Source organism: Atractosteus spatula, chromosome 23 (genome assembly GCF_055471065.1).
Source record: "Atractosteus spatula isolate fAtrSpa1 chromosome 23, fAtrSpa1.hap1, whole genome shotgun sequence".
In the NCBI taxonomy this organism is placed as follows: Eukaryota; Metazoa; Chordata; class Actinopteri; order Semionotiformes; family Lepisosteidae; genus Atractosteus; species Atractosteus spatula.
The window spans coordinates 13,723,787-13,737,889 of record NC_142728.1 but is presented as its reverse complement, the minus strand read 5'-3'; the positions used below and the strand labels follow the sequence as shown (position 1 = coordinate 13,737,889).

General features: G+C 47.2%; 1 protein-coding gene across 6 annotated transcripts in view; it reads left to right on the top strand.

The window, feature by feature from the left end:
• strbp (spermatid perinuclear RNA binding protein) overlaps positions 1–14,103 on the top strand; it is a 97,178-nt gene that overhangs the window by 16,089 nt on the left and 66,986 nt on the right. For all 6 annotated transcript variants that reach the window (XM_088940520.1, XM_088940522.1, XM_088940521.1 and 3 more), the window contains exon 2: positions 8,579–8,660. The gene's annotated coding sequence lies outside the window, so the exon portion shown is untranslated. The remainder of the gene's footprint in view (positions 1–8,578; positions 8,661–14,103) is intronic.

Sequence of the window (14,103 nt, the reverse complement as noted above, 5' to 3'; positions counted from 1 at the left end):
GCTTATTTACTGACTCACACCATTTACCATCCAGGCTACGTGTATACTCTTAAAAAGAGCATTTAAGGCGCATCATAACTGTGTTCTTTTGCTGGTAAATTTAAGATGATATGGGATTTGAGGTCATGCCTAAAATGGGGTGGCAAAACCATATTTAGGGGTGGCAGCTGCTGACCCTGTGTTGCCCCCTTTGGCTCCTGTTCCCATTTCTAGTCCTCGGACAGCTAGGCTTTCCCTAAGTTTCCCGGCTGGGTTGACGTCTGTACCCTGGTTTTGAATTGTCTGAATGAGCTGCTTGTGTCAATTATCTGCTAACTAGCACGTGGGCTAGATACGCTGAGTGGCCTCTCCTTAATACGCCTTCTTCTGATTAGTTCACAGGCAGGAAAAAGAAATCGGTTTACTCTTAGGCTTATTGATGCTTATTCATTCATATCCTTCTCTTTTATAGCTCTGATCACTTAATGTTCTTGTATTTTTTTTTTATTGCTGCTGGGCTGTGCTCTAAATTCTCCGTCAGCGGGCTGTAACTCATGTTTGTGTTTTGTACCTTTTGTTTTAATGACAGCCTTTGCTTTCCCCCTTCGTGACAGTACACTTGAATACGCAGTGGCGTTTCTCGTGGAACTGGTTTGAGCGAGTGAGGAACACGTCGCGTGCCATTTTCAGATCGGAGTTGAGATGCCTGATGGCCCTCAGAGTTTGCCTTTCGTGTGACACTTTAATACCGTCGACCTGTTCATTTCTGAGGAGCAAAGTTTGGAGAACCTTCTGGTCTGTTTCTTTCGGTGGTAGGACTGAGCCGTTGATGCCAGGTGTAGCAAGCAGCTGGGGTCCGCCTGGGGGTTTGGGGTTTTCTTTTTTCAGTTTTGTGCTTTGCAACATTTGCATGTTTGCGCTTTTCATTAACAGCACTGTCAGTGCCCCAGCTCCTCCTCACACCTGGCACATCTTGGGTTTTTTTGCTGCTGAAATTTTGGGTGAAAACAGCGTCCACCAGTATTAAGTGAGCGGCAAACCCATATAAAGTATAAAGGGAAAAAATGAATATCATCTGAACTCAGGTTCATTGAAGGAGTGTTACGTTTGTGATGTCTTCCAGGTCTCTGAAGGTCTGTTTCTGCCTCGAATATTTTGAGCTCCTTTGCTGCCAGACCTGGGTCTCTCCCTCAGTGCAAAGGCTGCTTAGCATTCAGTGCCTGCGTTTACAGTAATGTTGAAAGAAACCAAGTCTGGTTGCAAAGTGCTGTGGGATTTCTTAGTGTGTGCCTGTGTGTTTTTTCGAGGATGGAATTCATTTTTTTTTTCCCCCCTTTATACCGCGCATGAGTTTGCCGGAGAGCCTGTGACAGGACTTGACAGATCCTGCGCTCGGAATATTTGTATAGAATAGTGCTGCGTTATTACTCGACATGTGCAGTAAACTCCTCGTTGGCGTTTTAGTGGGGAAAAAAAAGGCATTAAAATGGAAGCTGCTGCCTAATTTCTCTGTGTGCTTGACCACACCGATGAGATCTAAAACTGACACCAAAGAGGGAAAACGTGAGGGGTTTCGATTTCTCAGGAGTGATTAAGGTTTTAGATTCTTGTTAACTTGCTGTGCACTTGCTTTACAAAGGGAGCGGACGCTCTCCATTAAATGCCCAGAGCCCTGTGGTAGGCTAAGCCCTTTCCTGGCAGTCAGTAAGGCGCTTCTATTAGCTTGACCCAAAGTTAAAAAATCTTCTCTCTTGAGACCGGCAGCGTCCGTGTTTGAACCGAAACGAGAGCGCGCTGCAGGAGAGTTGGCAGGGAGAGGAGGAGCCTGTTTGTTTGTTTTTCCTGCCCTCCGCCTTGCGGTTTTCAGCCTAGGAAGTACTAACCTCATCTTTGTAATGCAGAAAGCCACGAGGTGAACCGGTCTCTGGGGTGTTGTGTTTCTCTGCGCTGAAAAAACCCGAGTCTCTCTGAATTCTCCGAAGAGAGTTGCCTCTGGATGAAATCCAAGCGAATCTGCTTTCTTTGTCCATTGTGGTCTTGTAAGAAGTGTGCTTTATTTAGACTTCCAACATTGAGCAGAAAGGGAAGTGAATCTATCCCATCTCTTCTTGGTCCTGGGCTGTTCCTGCCTTGTGATACAATTGTTGATGGAAGCCTGAGATGGCTCCAAATTGAAAATCATGTATCCAGAAAAACCAGACAGACTGGAAACTCCAAATTTCTAGTGGGAAAAGAAAGAAATGCACAGGGTTGGCTGCACAGGCTGGAAAGGACAGTAGAGTTGCCAGAGATGGGTCATGTTTGACTTGTGGTTGATGTAGATGTGAAATAGATACTGTTTTTTTGTCTTCGAAACCAGAACTAAAAGAACACAGCGGTATATGCTCCTGCCTCCTCCTTTCGGTTCTGTGATTTACCCTCGAAACAGCCAAAGCACTCTTAGCCGTTAAGAAACAGAGAAAAACAAGGACATGCATGTCTTAGGCAAACAGAAAAAGATGACTAAGTTATTATAAATGCTATCCAAATACTGTTCCTGTTGGAGAATGTGTGATCTTTTCCTTTTGATGTGCAGTCAGTGTTTGCTTTATACTCTTTGAGGCTTTTAGCTAGAGCCTTGTGGAAGCTAGCAGACTCCAGCGGTGTATACGTCGGTAAGGACCAGTTGTGGTTTCCTTTATGTGTTGTGCAGCATCTGTAATTGTGGTACCGAGAGCGAGTCGGCGACAAATTAGTGCAGTCTTTATGGGCTTTGCATGGTTTTCCTGCCGTGAGGCCTGTTATCGTCTTGCGACTTGCAACTTGTTGCAGCCTTAGTAATTCAGTCTGGAGGGTGGTGCTTCCCCGTGGGCTCTCTCTGTTCTGCAGCAGAACAGCTGTTTCTGTTCGCCTACAGGTGCTTCCACTTCGTCGGGTTCTTCAGTCACTGTGCTCAGGAACCCTGTCCAGGATTGAGATCTTGGCTCCATTCGAGTCAGATAATAATGACCCTTGAGCGTTTTAATTTTCAAGGATTTACAGGGATGGAAATAGACCAGATCACGTTACTAATTAATATCCAAAATATATTTTTAAGCACCGTCCTAGAAAATAAGGATGGCGCCACGATAATCTGCAGGTTGATCATGTTGTTGTATTAGATCCTCCATGCACACAGTACAATACAGAGGCGCAACGTTAACTGTGATCTAAACCTGTTGTATGCAAAATTCGCTGAGGGTAGATACTGCGCGAGATCTGGTTTCAGTAGCATGTGGGGGACAAGTTTCGATTTAATTTGTTTTTAGGTCAGTGATGCAGAACCGGTGGCTGCCTCAATTAGGTGCTGCAGCTGGGTTTTTCCTTGCCGTTTCTTTGCCTTTGTAGAAAAATCGATTGGTTTGCAAACCGTTCAGTGGCCCTCACCTTCTTTCAGACGCACGACATGCAAAATGATTCCTGGAGTTGAACATTCATTAGGCTCCTGTGATCCGTTTTGGGAAAACTGTCCTTGGGAAAAGGCATCCGGCCCCTGTTCAGTTTCCAGTGGAACAGTACGAAATGGCAAAATCCAGATGAAGGGAAACTGAAACCTGTCACAGTGACTTGGTCTGGAGAAATGAGGGTGTGAGACCTTGTTGTTAGGCAATTGAAAGAATTAACAATGATGAAAAGTTTCTTGGCTAGAGGCCCTACGCATGGCCTTTTAATTTTCCTGGAATCTCAGTCCCCTCCTCATTTTACAGGACTAGACGGTCACTTTCTATTCTCATTTAAAGAATAGCAGCATTCGAAGCTTTTCTGTGCACTGGGATCTCTTTTTTTTTTTGTGTCATTTCCCATCAGTTTGCTGTCTGCAAGGTGAAGATAACGCAGATTCCTGTACGAGAGGGTTTTCGGGACAAACGAGAGCAAAATATTTATTTTAAGAAGGTGGAAGGGTTCTGGAAAAGCCAAGCTTTTCAGAACGACGGCGCTTTTATGCTTCAACAACCCGAGTTTGAACTCGGATGAATGGCTTGCTGTTGGGTCAGAAATGATCGGTGAAGAAACTGTTACCCAGTGACGCCTTTCTTCCAGATGTCTTTAAGCATCACTGTAACATAAGCTCTCCTTGCAGTGATCTGGGTGTCGCCTTTATATTCCCGATACTCGGCGTGGGGAGGCTGACTTGGTTATGTTAAGGCTTTCTCTTTTGTCTGTTTCCGAAAGCAAATTTCAGGAATCTTTTGTCCACGGTGAAAGTGATGATGATGATGTTATCCGGTCAGTCGGATCCGACTCTCGGCGATTCTATAGGCCATCTCTCGCCACGCTTTCCGGTCTTGGACTTTCCCTTTCAGCTGTTCTGTGCCTAAGCCAGTGTCCGTTTTGATGGCGTCGAGCCACCGCGTTCTTTGGCGGCCTCGTCTTGTTCCACTGACCATTCCGAGCATCATTGCCTTCTCCACTGAATCGGATCGCATCATGTGACCAAAATAAGTAAGCCGGAGTCTGGTGATCTTTCCCTCAAGCGAAATTTCTGGCTTGATGCGCTCCAGAACCTCTTTATTGGTGACCCTTGCTGTCCACGGTATCCGTAACAGTCTTCTCCAGCACCAATACCTCGAAAGCATCCATCCTCTTCCGGTCAGCTTTTTTCAGGGTCCAGCTTTCACACCCATACATTGATATGGGGAACACAGTAGCATGGACCATTTTGCATTTGGTTATGAGGCTGATGTCTTTGCTCTTCCAGATTTGGTGCGTGCTCAGCATCGCAATTCGGCGGCTGATTTCAGGGCCGCAGTCTCCAGTTCGGTCGATCATGGATCCCAGGAAGCAGAAAAGCTTGACGCATTCGGTCTCTTCACTATTGATGGTTATTTTGACGGTGAAAATACCCATGTCCTTTTGTGTGTTTCGTTCTTCGGCCTGCATACCGAAAGGGCAAAAGGGAGGGGGGGGGGAAACACTGTTTTTCAACCCGGCACTGAGCGCCCGTGAGGAATGCGCCATTCCAGTTTCAGGTGGGCCTTGCCGGTCCTGTTTCTGACGCAGGCCGCGACGCTGCGCCCCCAGGAACGCCACCCAGCCCGGTTTAGGCTGAAAGCGGGGGGCGTGTCCTCTGCCCAGCGCCGCCGCCACGGACTCGTTCGGCGAGTGGAACGAGTCGGGCCGGACAGCTTCCGCGCTGCCCGTGTTTGGTGCACTAGAAATGCAATGTGTGGAGAGTATTTTTTTTAACATGCCGTTCTGAGGCGCAGATTTGTATGTCATGTGTTTCCCTGAGAAGAGCAGAACTTTTATGCTACGGAAGAGATTCCAGGAGATATGTGGAATCAGAGTGGCAAAATGCCAGCGACGCATGGCCTTAGTGTTTTAACTGCACCTCTGTAGAGGAGTTGGGGGTTTTCGGCTTTTATTAATCAGAGCTCTTTAGCTCCTGTGGCTTTTCTCAGAACCTGGTTTCTTGCTCCAGGCGTACTGGCGTAATCCTACTGTTAGAAAGGGGGGGAATACAGAGGGATGATCCAGATGCCCCGGGTTCGAGCCTGTTCACGTAATAGCTGACAGTGATGGGCCGGTTGGGACTAGTCGGCCGGGGCTCTCTCAGCCATCGTGGTTCTGAAACGTGAAAGAAAACCACTCTAAATCCGGGTGCAGCGCTCCTAGTGCGTGCGCAGAAGTGCGTTCGCACAGATCAGCAGCTATTACTCCGAAGGAGCTCCAATAATCAATAAATCAGCGTCGTGCGACCTTCATTTCCAGTAAAAGATATATATGAGGCAGCGCTGGCTTTTGCCCGCTATTCCTGGACGTCCGAGACAGCCCCAGTAAGGACAAGTCATCACGAAGAGCGTTTCTCCTCATTAATCTTCCCAACGGGCCGAAGTGAATTATGAGCCAATTATAGTCCAGGGTGGAGACAGATGGCACAGATGTGTATATATATATAGCACAGATGGAGAGGCTTCAAACAGTTAAATCACACGTACGCCTACTTTCAATTAACCTGTTTAGTTAAAACGTGTGCATGTCCTGTCCATGGCGTGCCCTTCCTTGCGCCTGTAGCTCGCCGGGACAGGCTCCAGCTACCCCATGATCCTGAATTAGATAAAGCTGTTGGAAAATGGATGGATATACGGCCGCGACGCTGCGCCCCCAGGAACGCCACCCAGCCCGGTTTAGGCTGACAGCGGCGGGCGTGTCCTCTGCCCAGCGCTGCCACGGACTCGTTCGGCGAGTGGAACGAGTCAGGCTGGACAGCTTCCGCGCTGCCGCGGAGACGCCCGCATCGGAATTTAATAATGCATCCTTTCTTCGAGCGCTGCGAGGAGACTCCAAGGCCACTGCGACATATCCCCCAGACGAGAGTGTGTAGGCATGTCCTGAGAGCAACCGGGGACCCAGACAGCCGCGCAGAACTCGCGAGAAACGCTCTGGGATCCCAGGTATTAAAAAGTGTCAGTGCCCACGTATATCACGGACTTTGACGCGAAGCAGGATTTATGAACGCAGCCGGGGCCGAGCTCCGTTTTCTGTGGAAAGATTGATCAGGAGATAATCGTTTTAAGTTGAAGTTTAAGGCGTCATGGCTGGAGCTGAACCTGTTACCACATCATTTTGACAGGCCGGAAAGGAAATAAAGTAGCCAGAAAACATTGCAAGGAGCTAAAGATAACTAGAGTTTTTCATGTGGCGTTACTAAAGATTTGTGTCTCCCACCATCCCCACCCCCCTCAGATTGGCAATCAATGACTTCGGAGTGTCAAAAATTAAATATTGATCAACGTTCGCTTTGGCCATTGAGTGTTTTTTCTAAGCACAGATGGAGAGGCTTCAAACAGTTAAATCGCACGTACGCCTACTTTCAATTAACCTGTTTAGTTAAAACGTGTGCATTTTTTTTTCTTCCGGTCTCGGGCTTTGGAAGGAAGGAGCTTGATGGAAGAATAATAACCAGCTCCTGAGGTGTGAGCCGTCTGTGTCTGCTGTACAGCTCTGTTCAGAATGTCATGTCAGGCCAGCACAAATCTTAGGAAGGCCATGAGTGACTACACCTCGAGGTAGAAAGACTAATATTGTGTTAGAGACCGGGGATCTTTGCCAAAGTTTTGCTATCTTGACTTCCACAAATGGTATTTGTAGTCATCTATTGTCAGCAAAGAGAGGGAGTAAGGTGCCTGTCAGGAGGGAGGCCCGAAACTTCATGTAGCTGTAAATAAGCTGTAACTGGGGAGGGCTTAGGTGATTATTTATCAAGGCAGGTTTTCTAAACCAGGTAAATCAACGTACATACTCGGTGGGGCTGGCTGTAAGCAAAGGTTTTCATCTTGCTGACAAACGGGTTGAAATAAACCTTAACTCGCCAGTCAGTGGGGGGGGGGGAAAAAAAACCCAAACTTTTCTTGCGTGTGCTTGACCTTGTCAGGAGCTTGGTACAGCAGGATGGGCAGGAAATTGTCGGCAGCATGTTATGCATTTTAAGGGCTGGCGACTGTCTGCTGCTGTGGAAAGAGCCTGTGGAGGCTCTCCAGCCCTGTGTTTGCACACGTGTGGGAAGCTCGGCGGTTGTGTCTGTATAGGGAAGTGTAGCTCTGCCATCGCAGAGGGGAGGGGGTGGTCGTCGCGGGTACGGTTTTTTTTGTAAGCCCGTGTTTGGTGCACTAGAAATGCAATGTGTGGAGAGTATTTTTTTTAACATGCCGTTCTGAGGCGCAGATTTTTGTATGTCATGTGTTTCCCTGAGAAGAGCAGAACGGAAGAGATTCCAGGAGATATGTGGAATCAGAGTGGCAAAATGCCAGCGACGCATGGCCTTAGTGTTTTAACTGCACCTCTGTAGAGGAGTTGGGGGTTTTCGGCTTTTATTAATCAGAGCTCTTTAGCTCCTGTGGCTTTTCTCAGAACCTGGTTTCTTGCTCCAGGCATACTGGCGTAATCCTACTGTTGGAAAGGGGGGGGGAATACAGAGGGATGATCCAGAGGCCCCGGGTTCGAGCCTGTTCACGTAATAGCTGACAGTGATGGGCCGGTTGGGGCTCTGTCAGCCATCCCGTGGTTCTGAAACGTGAAAGGAAACCACTCTAAATCCGGGTGCAGCGCTCCTAGTGCGTGCGCAGAAGTGCGTTCGCACAGATCAGCAGCTATTTCTCCGAAGCAGCTCCGATAATCAATAAATCAGAGTTGTGCGACCTTCGTTTCCAGTAAAGGATATGAGGCGGCGCTGGCTTTTGCCCGCTATTCCTGGACGTCTGAGACGGTCCCAGTAAGGACAAGTCATCACGAAGAGTGTTTCTCCTCATTAATCTTCCCAACGGGCCAAAGTGAATTATGAGCCAATTATAGTCCAGGGTGTCCTGTCCATGGCGTGCCCTTCCTTGCACCTGTAGCTCTCCGGGACAGGCTCCAGCTACCCCATGATCCTGAATTACATAAAGCTGTTAGAAAATGGATGGATGAATGCTGTATCTTGGGAGATACGGTTGCCTCACTACCTTTATCAATGGGTGGGGGTGGACAAGCTTAAAAAAAACACTGAATCCTATTCGAACAGTCGATCAGATTATTTGTTTATCCCCCCCCCCCCCCCCCCCCCAGATTAAGAAACCCAAAACCTATTTTTTTTTTCTCCTAGATCGAGAAGCTGTAGTCTTCCGGGACATTGCTAGCTGCTGTACAGGAAGGAAGGATCTGGAAGGACAGTAGCCAGCGAAGAGGTAAGGAAAGGTTGAGGAGATCCTCTGGAACGAAGAAAGACACGAGATGGATCACGCTGTCAAACTGGAACAGACATAGTACTGTGGACTTAATTAAGGTGGAACAAGGAAGGTTAGTGTGGGGCCCCTTTTAAACATCGGCGGTGGTGAGTTGAGATGCTGCATCTGCTCTCCGCGTCCTGCAGAAAAGAAAACCAAAGGGGCTTCTGAAAGCATAAGTGGGAGATCGGTCTCATTTTTCGTTACACCTGTGTTTTGTGATCGTGTTTCCTCAGCAAGTCAGCTGCGGGCGACTGCTGCAAGTGCCGATGAATCTAAAACTAAAAGTTGTTACAATTCAGAATTTAAATCTCACACGTACAGCAGCTTAGACGGCACCGCGAGCAACAACAAAGAAACTGGTAATGCGGTTTCCTTGTGGTGTCTTTTATTTCATGTAATGGAACATAAAACTGTGCCTGTGGCTGGCTGTTCATGTGATTCCGCCCTTGATAACCTTGAAAACCAAATGAGGGTGAAGCGAACACTTTGGTGGGGGGGGGGGGGGAATATTCGTAAGAACAGGGACTACAGCTTCCAATAACTCAAAAGCGGGTTCTTTGTTTGGTTGCTGACTTGAAGAAGAAAAAGAGGAAATCTCTACTGTAAGCGTCCCCACAATCGCTGACTTTGACCAGCGGGATCGTCTTGCCCTCTGTGTCCTGAAGATACAGACGTGTGTAAGGAAAAAAGCATGATTGAAAATTCTGGGTTGAATGAATGCTTGACACTGCAGATAAGGCCCGCTTGTAAATGCCATGGTGATGATATGGAAACTGTGGTTACATGTCCTGGGATCACTAATGTACAGTACCTTTTGACTTACAGTAGACTTTGTTTTCAATATACGTCTTGCTTTTGTGTGGGCCTGACCCTGTCTTGCAGGTCTGTCAGCGGAGTGCTGTACAAGCGAGAGAGTGGCATTGTGCGTCTGGGTCTCAGCTTGGGAAAGAAATAAATTAGCAACATCACCGTGAGCAGGACATTGTTGCTTGAGTCTCAGCTTCACTTAACAGCCAGTCTGCAAGCGTTAATGGCTTCTGGCTTGTCTCTGGGCCATTAGCTACCAAGCTGGTTGTTAACTTCTGCTTACAGCCCCTTCAGGGGTGGAGAGGAGCTCACTGCGTCTGGAACTTGCTGTTCTCAGACGGGCGCATGGGTTTTAGATTTGTTTCCACCTGATACTCTCAGAGGATGTTATTCCCTTACAGACTGGGCCTGTTCTTGGTGTCGTTTGGCTTCCCTTACGTAGCCTGCAAAAAATGAGGATGTGAAGCCTGTTAAACCATCATACAATTATAGTCTAGTGCTCTGACCGCTGAGCGATTGCACAGAAGGTTTGGTGCAATTATAACATTTTATACGCATTAAAATTTCCCCCTCTTACTGTTTGTAACAAAATCCGAGTGACAGCTCAGCAAATTGTGACGGTTTAGTTTCTGTGTTACTTGCTTTCAGTTTCTGTTGCATGCCGTTTAGCACACAAACCTTCACTCTTATTTAAGAAGTGTGAGTTTCGTTTCAAGAGGTTTTTTCATCAGACCCTTTTCCACCTGTAGTTTTGCGCGCCTGCTTGCTTCGATTTAATTTTTCCTATATGAACAACGTGTTGTATGTTACCCGAAGAGAAGATCTTATTGGACCTTTTATGCCAAGCTGTGTAAAACCCTTTCTCGGTTCAATTCATATTCCAGTAAGGGTTCTTAAAAAGAAGTTAACTTGGAGTCAGCTTTGGTGGCTTTGTCAGCTGTTTGTATCCTTCCCATGTTCATTTCAACTGTGTGCGACAGAATGCAAGGCTATTTTGAGAAAATCTCCTGGATACGTCTGTAGGTCCAACTTGGTGTGATTGCCTGGCCAGATGGCCTGTTCGTTTATCACACTGGGGCGTTCGTGCGCAGTGCGTTCGTGGAATTGTGCTACTGGGGATGGAATGGAAACGGTGGCCTCTCCCAGGCGCGTGCACGCCTTGAAAGCTGTGACCCTGCGGTGCCGACAGCGGGGAAGAGCTGAGGCTGCACTCTTTCCTGAACAAACCATACAATTCCTGCTCGGGGCCCTGCCCAGGGCTCACCCCGTTGCCATTGGCTCCTGCCGCTCTTCCGCACGGATGGGATCAAGTGCGGGCTGGTGCGTGGACACAATTGTGCTTCAGATCCCCATTCGAAATGGTGCGCTAGTGTTTGTCGTTATTGTTGGTGGCTGTGAGAAAGCAAAGAGACTTCCTTTTTGAACAGCAAACTCCCCCGAACCGGTGGAGAACTGTTCTGGAGCAGATCTGAGAATAAAAACGCATGGTTTGGGGCACGAGCAGGGAAGATCCGTTTAGAATAAGTAGGCTTTCTGGTACAGCGAACTGTGTCGACATAATCTTTTTGACTGCATGTTACATACAATGCATTAAGCTGTTGTAATAACATTCATAGTGCCTTTGTAGATACAGATTAGCTGGTTTACAGATTTCAGATGGCAGGCTAGTCTGGGATAGGTATTGATTGGGGCTCTTTGTGACACTCCATGTTAATATATACATAATGAATGGCAACCAAAGGTCAAAACCTTTCAGATTCTTAATGGAATTAAGCGAACCCTGTTGCATGGTGGTCCGAAAGGTTGGATTTGAAAAATATCCTCTTGCGCTGTGCAGACTCGCTGAAACTGCTGTAATGGATTCATGCCTGTGAGCCTGAGAAGAACTGTTCTGGGAATATTGCATTGTGCAAATGATATTGACTAATAAGTGCTGCTTCAGCTCCTTATCAATATTGGCTCCCCTCAGGGTGATTTTCAAACCTTGGTCTCCCAGCTCGCAATCCAGTTCTTATAGCCCTTTTCCTCAATCTCCGGAGCACCCATCCGATACCTGCTTGATGGCCGTAGAAATTTTGAAGTCGAATTGCATTCCACTGATGAACCAAGTGTCGGAAACTGAGCTCATTCTGTAGAGGAGAAAGGGAGTGTGTCTGCAGAACACTATATATACACTTCAAGAAATTAAAAATTTCCTGTAACTGGTCAGAAAAAGGAAGAGGGTTCGAGAGGGCTTGTTTTATGGGCTGAACGCTTTGAAATCTACCAGATAACAAATGGATCTTGAATAACTTTCTGACTACAGTCCTAACCGGTTTATTTCTGTGCCGCTGATCAGCAAGTTCTTTTCTAAAGATCAGTAGCCTGCTATCGAATTCTTTTGCATCGTTACCTAATCTGCCTTCTGTATGCAGATTACATCTGGGCTCTTGTCCTTTCTGTTGTGTGTTCAAGCACTATCAGACAGATCTCCTTTTTTTCCTCATTTGTCTTCTTCCTGTTCCTTAGGGGCTGCTGGTCTATTAAACAAATAGCCTGATTAAAAAGTAGTAATAAAAGTCCACAGGTGCAGGTCTTCTGTCTTGATGCATGCCGTAGTAGTGCTGATAAATGGCAGTGCGTTTTTATCTTGCTCAGGGTCGCACTTTGTTGTGATGTTGTGTGTCTGCGCTCACCTTCGAACACTCCCTCGGCCTGGTGGAGAGGCAATTTCTCTGGAACCGGCAGTTCCTGACGTTGGTCCCATTCTCTAGTTTTTTTGTGTTGCATATTGTACCGGGATAGATAACAGTTTTCTCTGCATTAAACATTATTTTCTGTGCATTACCGGGCATCTTTTATGCAATGTTTTTTTTTCCTGTGTGTGCGCTTTGGCTCAAGGTGTATCCAGTTCTCATTTTCTCCCGGCTGGGAAATGTAGAATTCAGTCAGCTAGCAAGACTGCAGTTTATAAAAAATGTCATCTTTCAGGGAATTAAGGACATAGTTAAAGTGGCTTGACATTCAGCTGACCTCGTAGTAGTCTGAAATACTGCTGCCTGTCCTGCAGGCCTTAAACCTGAACACATGTGATTCAACACAAGTACATGGTAATATAGCACTTTTCTCTTTGTAAAACTGAGCCTGCAAAAAGTGGGGAGCTGCTTCATGGCACAGAAGACCCTGTTTTTATGCTTCCTCGTCTGAGCTGAAACTACATTTTACACCAGCAGTCTTTATAAAGACCTCCTCCTCCTCCTCGATTTTCGCTCGTCCGTCTGGGTTCTCCCTCGGAGCCGGGACTGGCAGCTCCCACTCGGATTTGTTCCCTCGGATGCGGCAGCCGTGGCGAGGGCGGGGATGGGGGCCACGGTTGAGAGAGGGAGAGAGAGGCAGCGGCGCGCGATGCTGGAACAAAAGGGAGTAGGGAGGTGCCGACGGATGCTGGTTTGGGGCTCGAGCCACGCCCCTGACTGCTGGCGACGGGCGCCTGCTCTTGCAGTTCCAACCCAGCCCGCGCGTCAACCCAGCCTGGCTCGCACGTCTGCCATCAGCTTCCTCAGATCGCCAAGCCCCGTCTTTATTTGGTTTCTGAACAACACAGGAAGAATACAGGCTATGCATCTTGTTGCTGTTCCCATGCAGAATTCCATTTGGGAGAGCAATACTAGGAGCTCTTACTATAGGGAAGGAGTTGTAAACCATTATGCTTAGTATAAGTATAGACTGTCGTAGGACCGACTAAGACAAAAAGGTCAGCATCTTACACGGCTAAGGCTTTAGAAGTTAAGGTACAATTTGTGTTCATGCTCGAGTTGATTAGCTTCATTGACACATCCGGTCATCAGATCTGGTTTTAGCGCCGTTAATGGGTGATGTTAAAAAAAAAAAATTCAAAGGCGTCTTTGAAAACAAAACCGCGCTGTCCCTCTTGACGTGAAAGCCTTTTCGGCTTTCCCCAGCACACCGGAGAGTTGCATCGAACGCGTGTGTGCGTGTGCGCGCACTTGTGTGGTCTATTTCCTGTTTTGTTTTTGGCTGTGAAAAGAGCCAACGAGCGGATTGTTGCTGATGGTCTCTGTCCCCCGGAGTCCTAGCTTGATTTCCTTCCACTCCAGCGGCCTTGTGTTTTGCTTCCTGTCTTTTGTATTTTGAAATCGATTTCTCCCTCTGATTTAAGATGCTAGGTTGGCATTAACTGTGTGGTGGCGGTGGTTCTAAAGATAGCAGTCTGGAGCTAAATCAATGTCTACTGCCTGTTTGCATGCCAAAGGAATTCTCAGTGCCGAACTTGGTCTAGAAGATCTCTTCCCAGAGCTGTAGCTCTACAAAATATTGCGTTGTTGCCCGAGTGCAGGTTTGTAGGCAGAGGAGGTGCCTCAGCGGCCTTTATGACTTCTTAATATTGCTCTTCGGGAGGAATGAAAAAAGAAAGCATGGCATTAAATTGGAATAACGAGTGATGAAAAGTAATATTCAAAATTGTAGTTCTTATTATGTTCTCAGGCATGCATTTCGGCGTGAGCATGTGGGGGTTTTCTTCAGGTGTGCCGACAGCAGATATAATTTCAGTGACGGGCAGAGCGATTTCCAGCATAAAAATCCCCCGTTTATC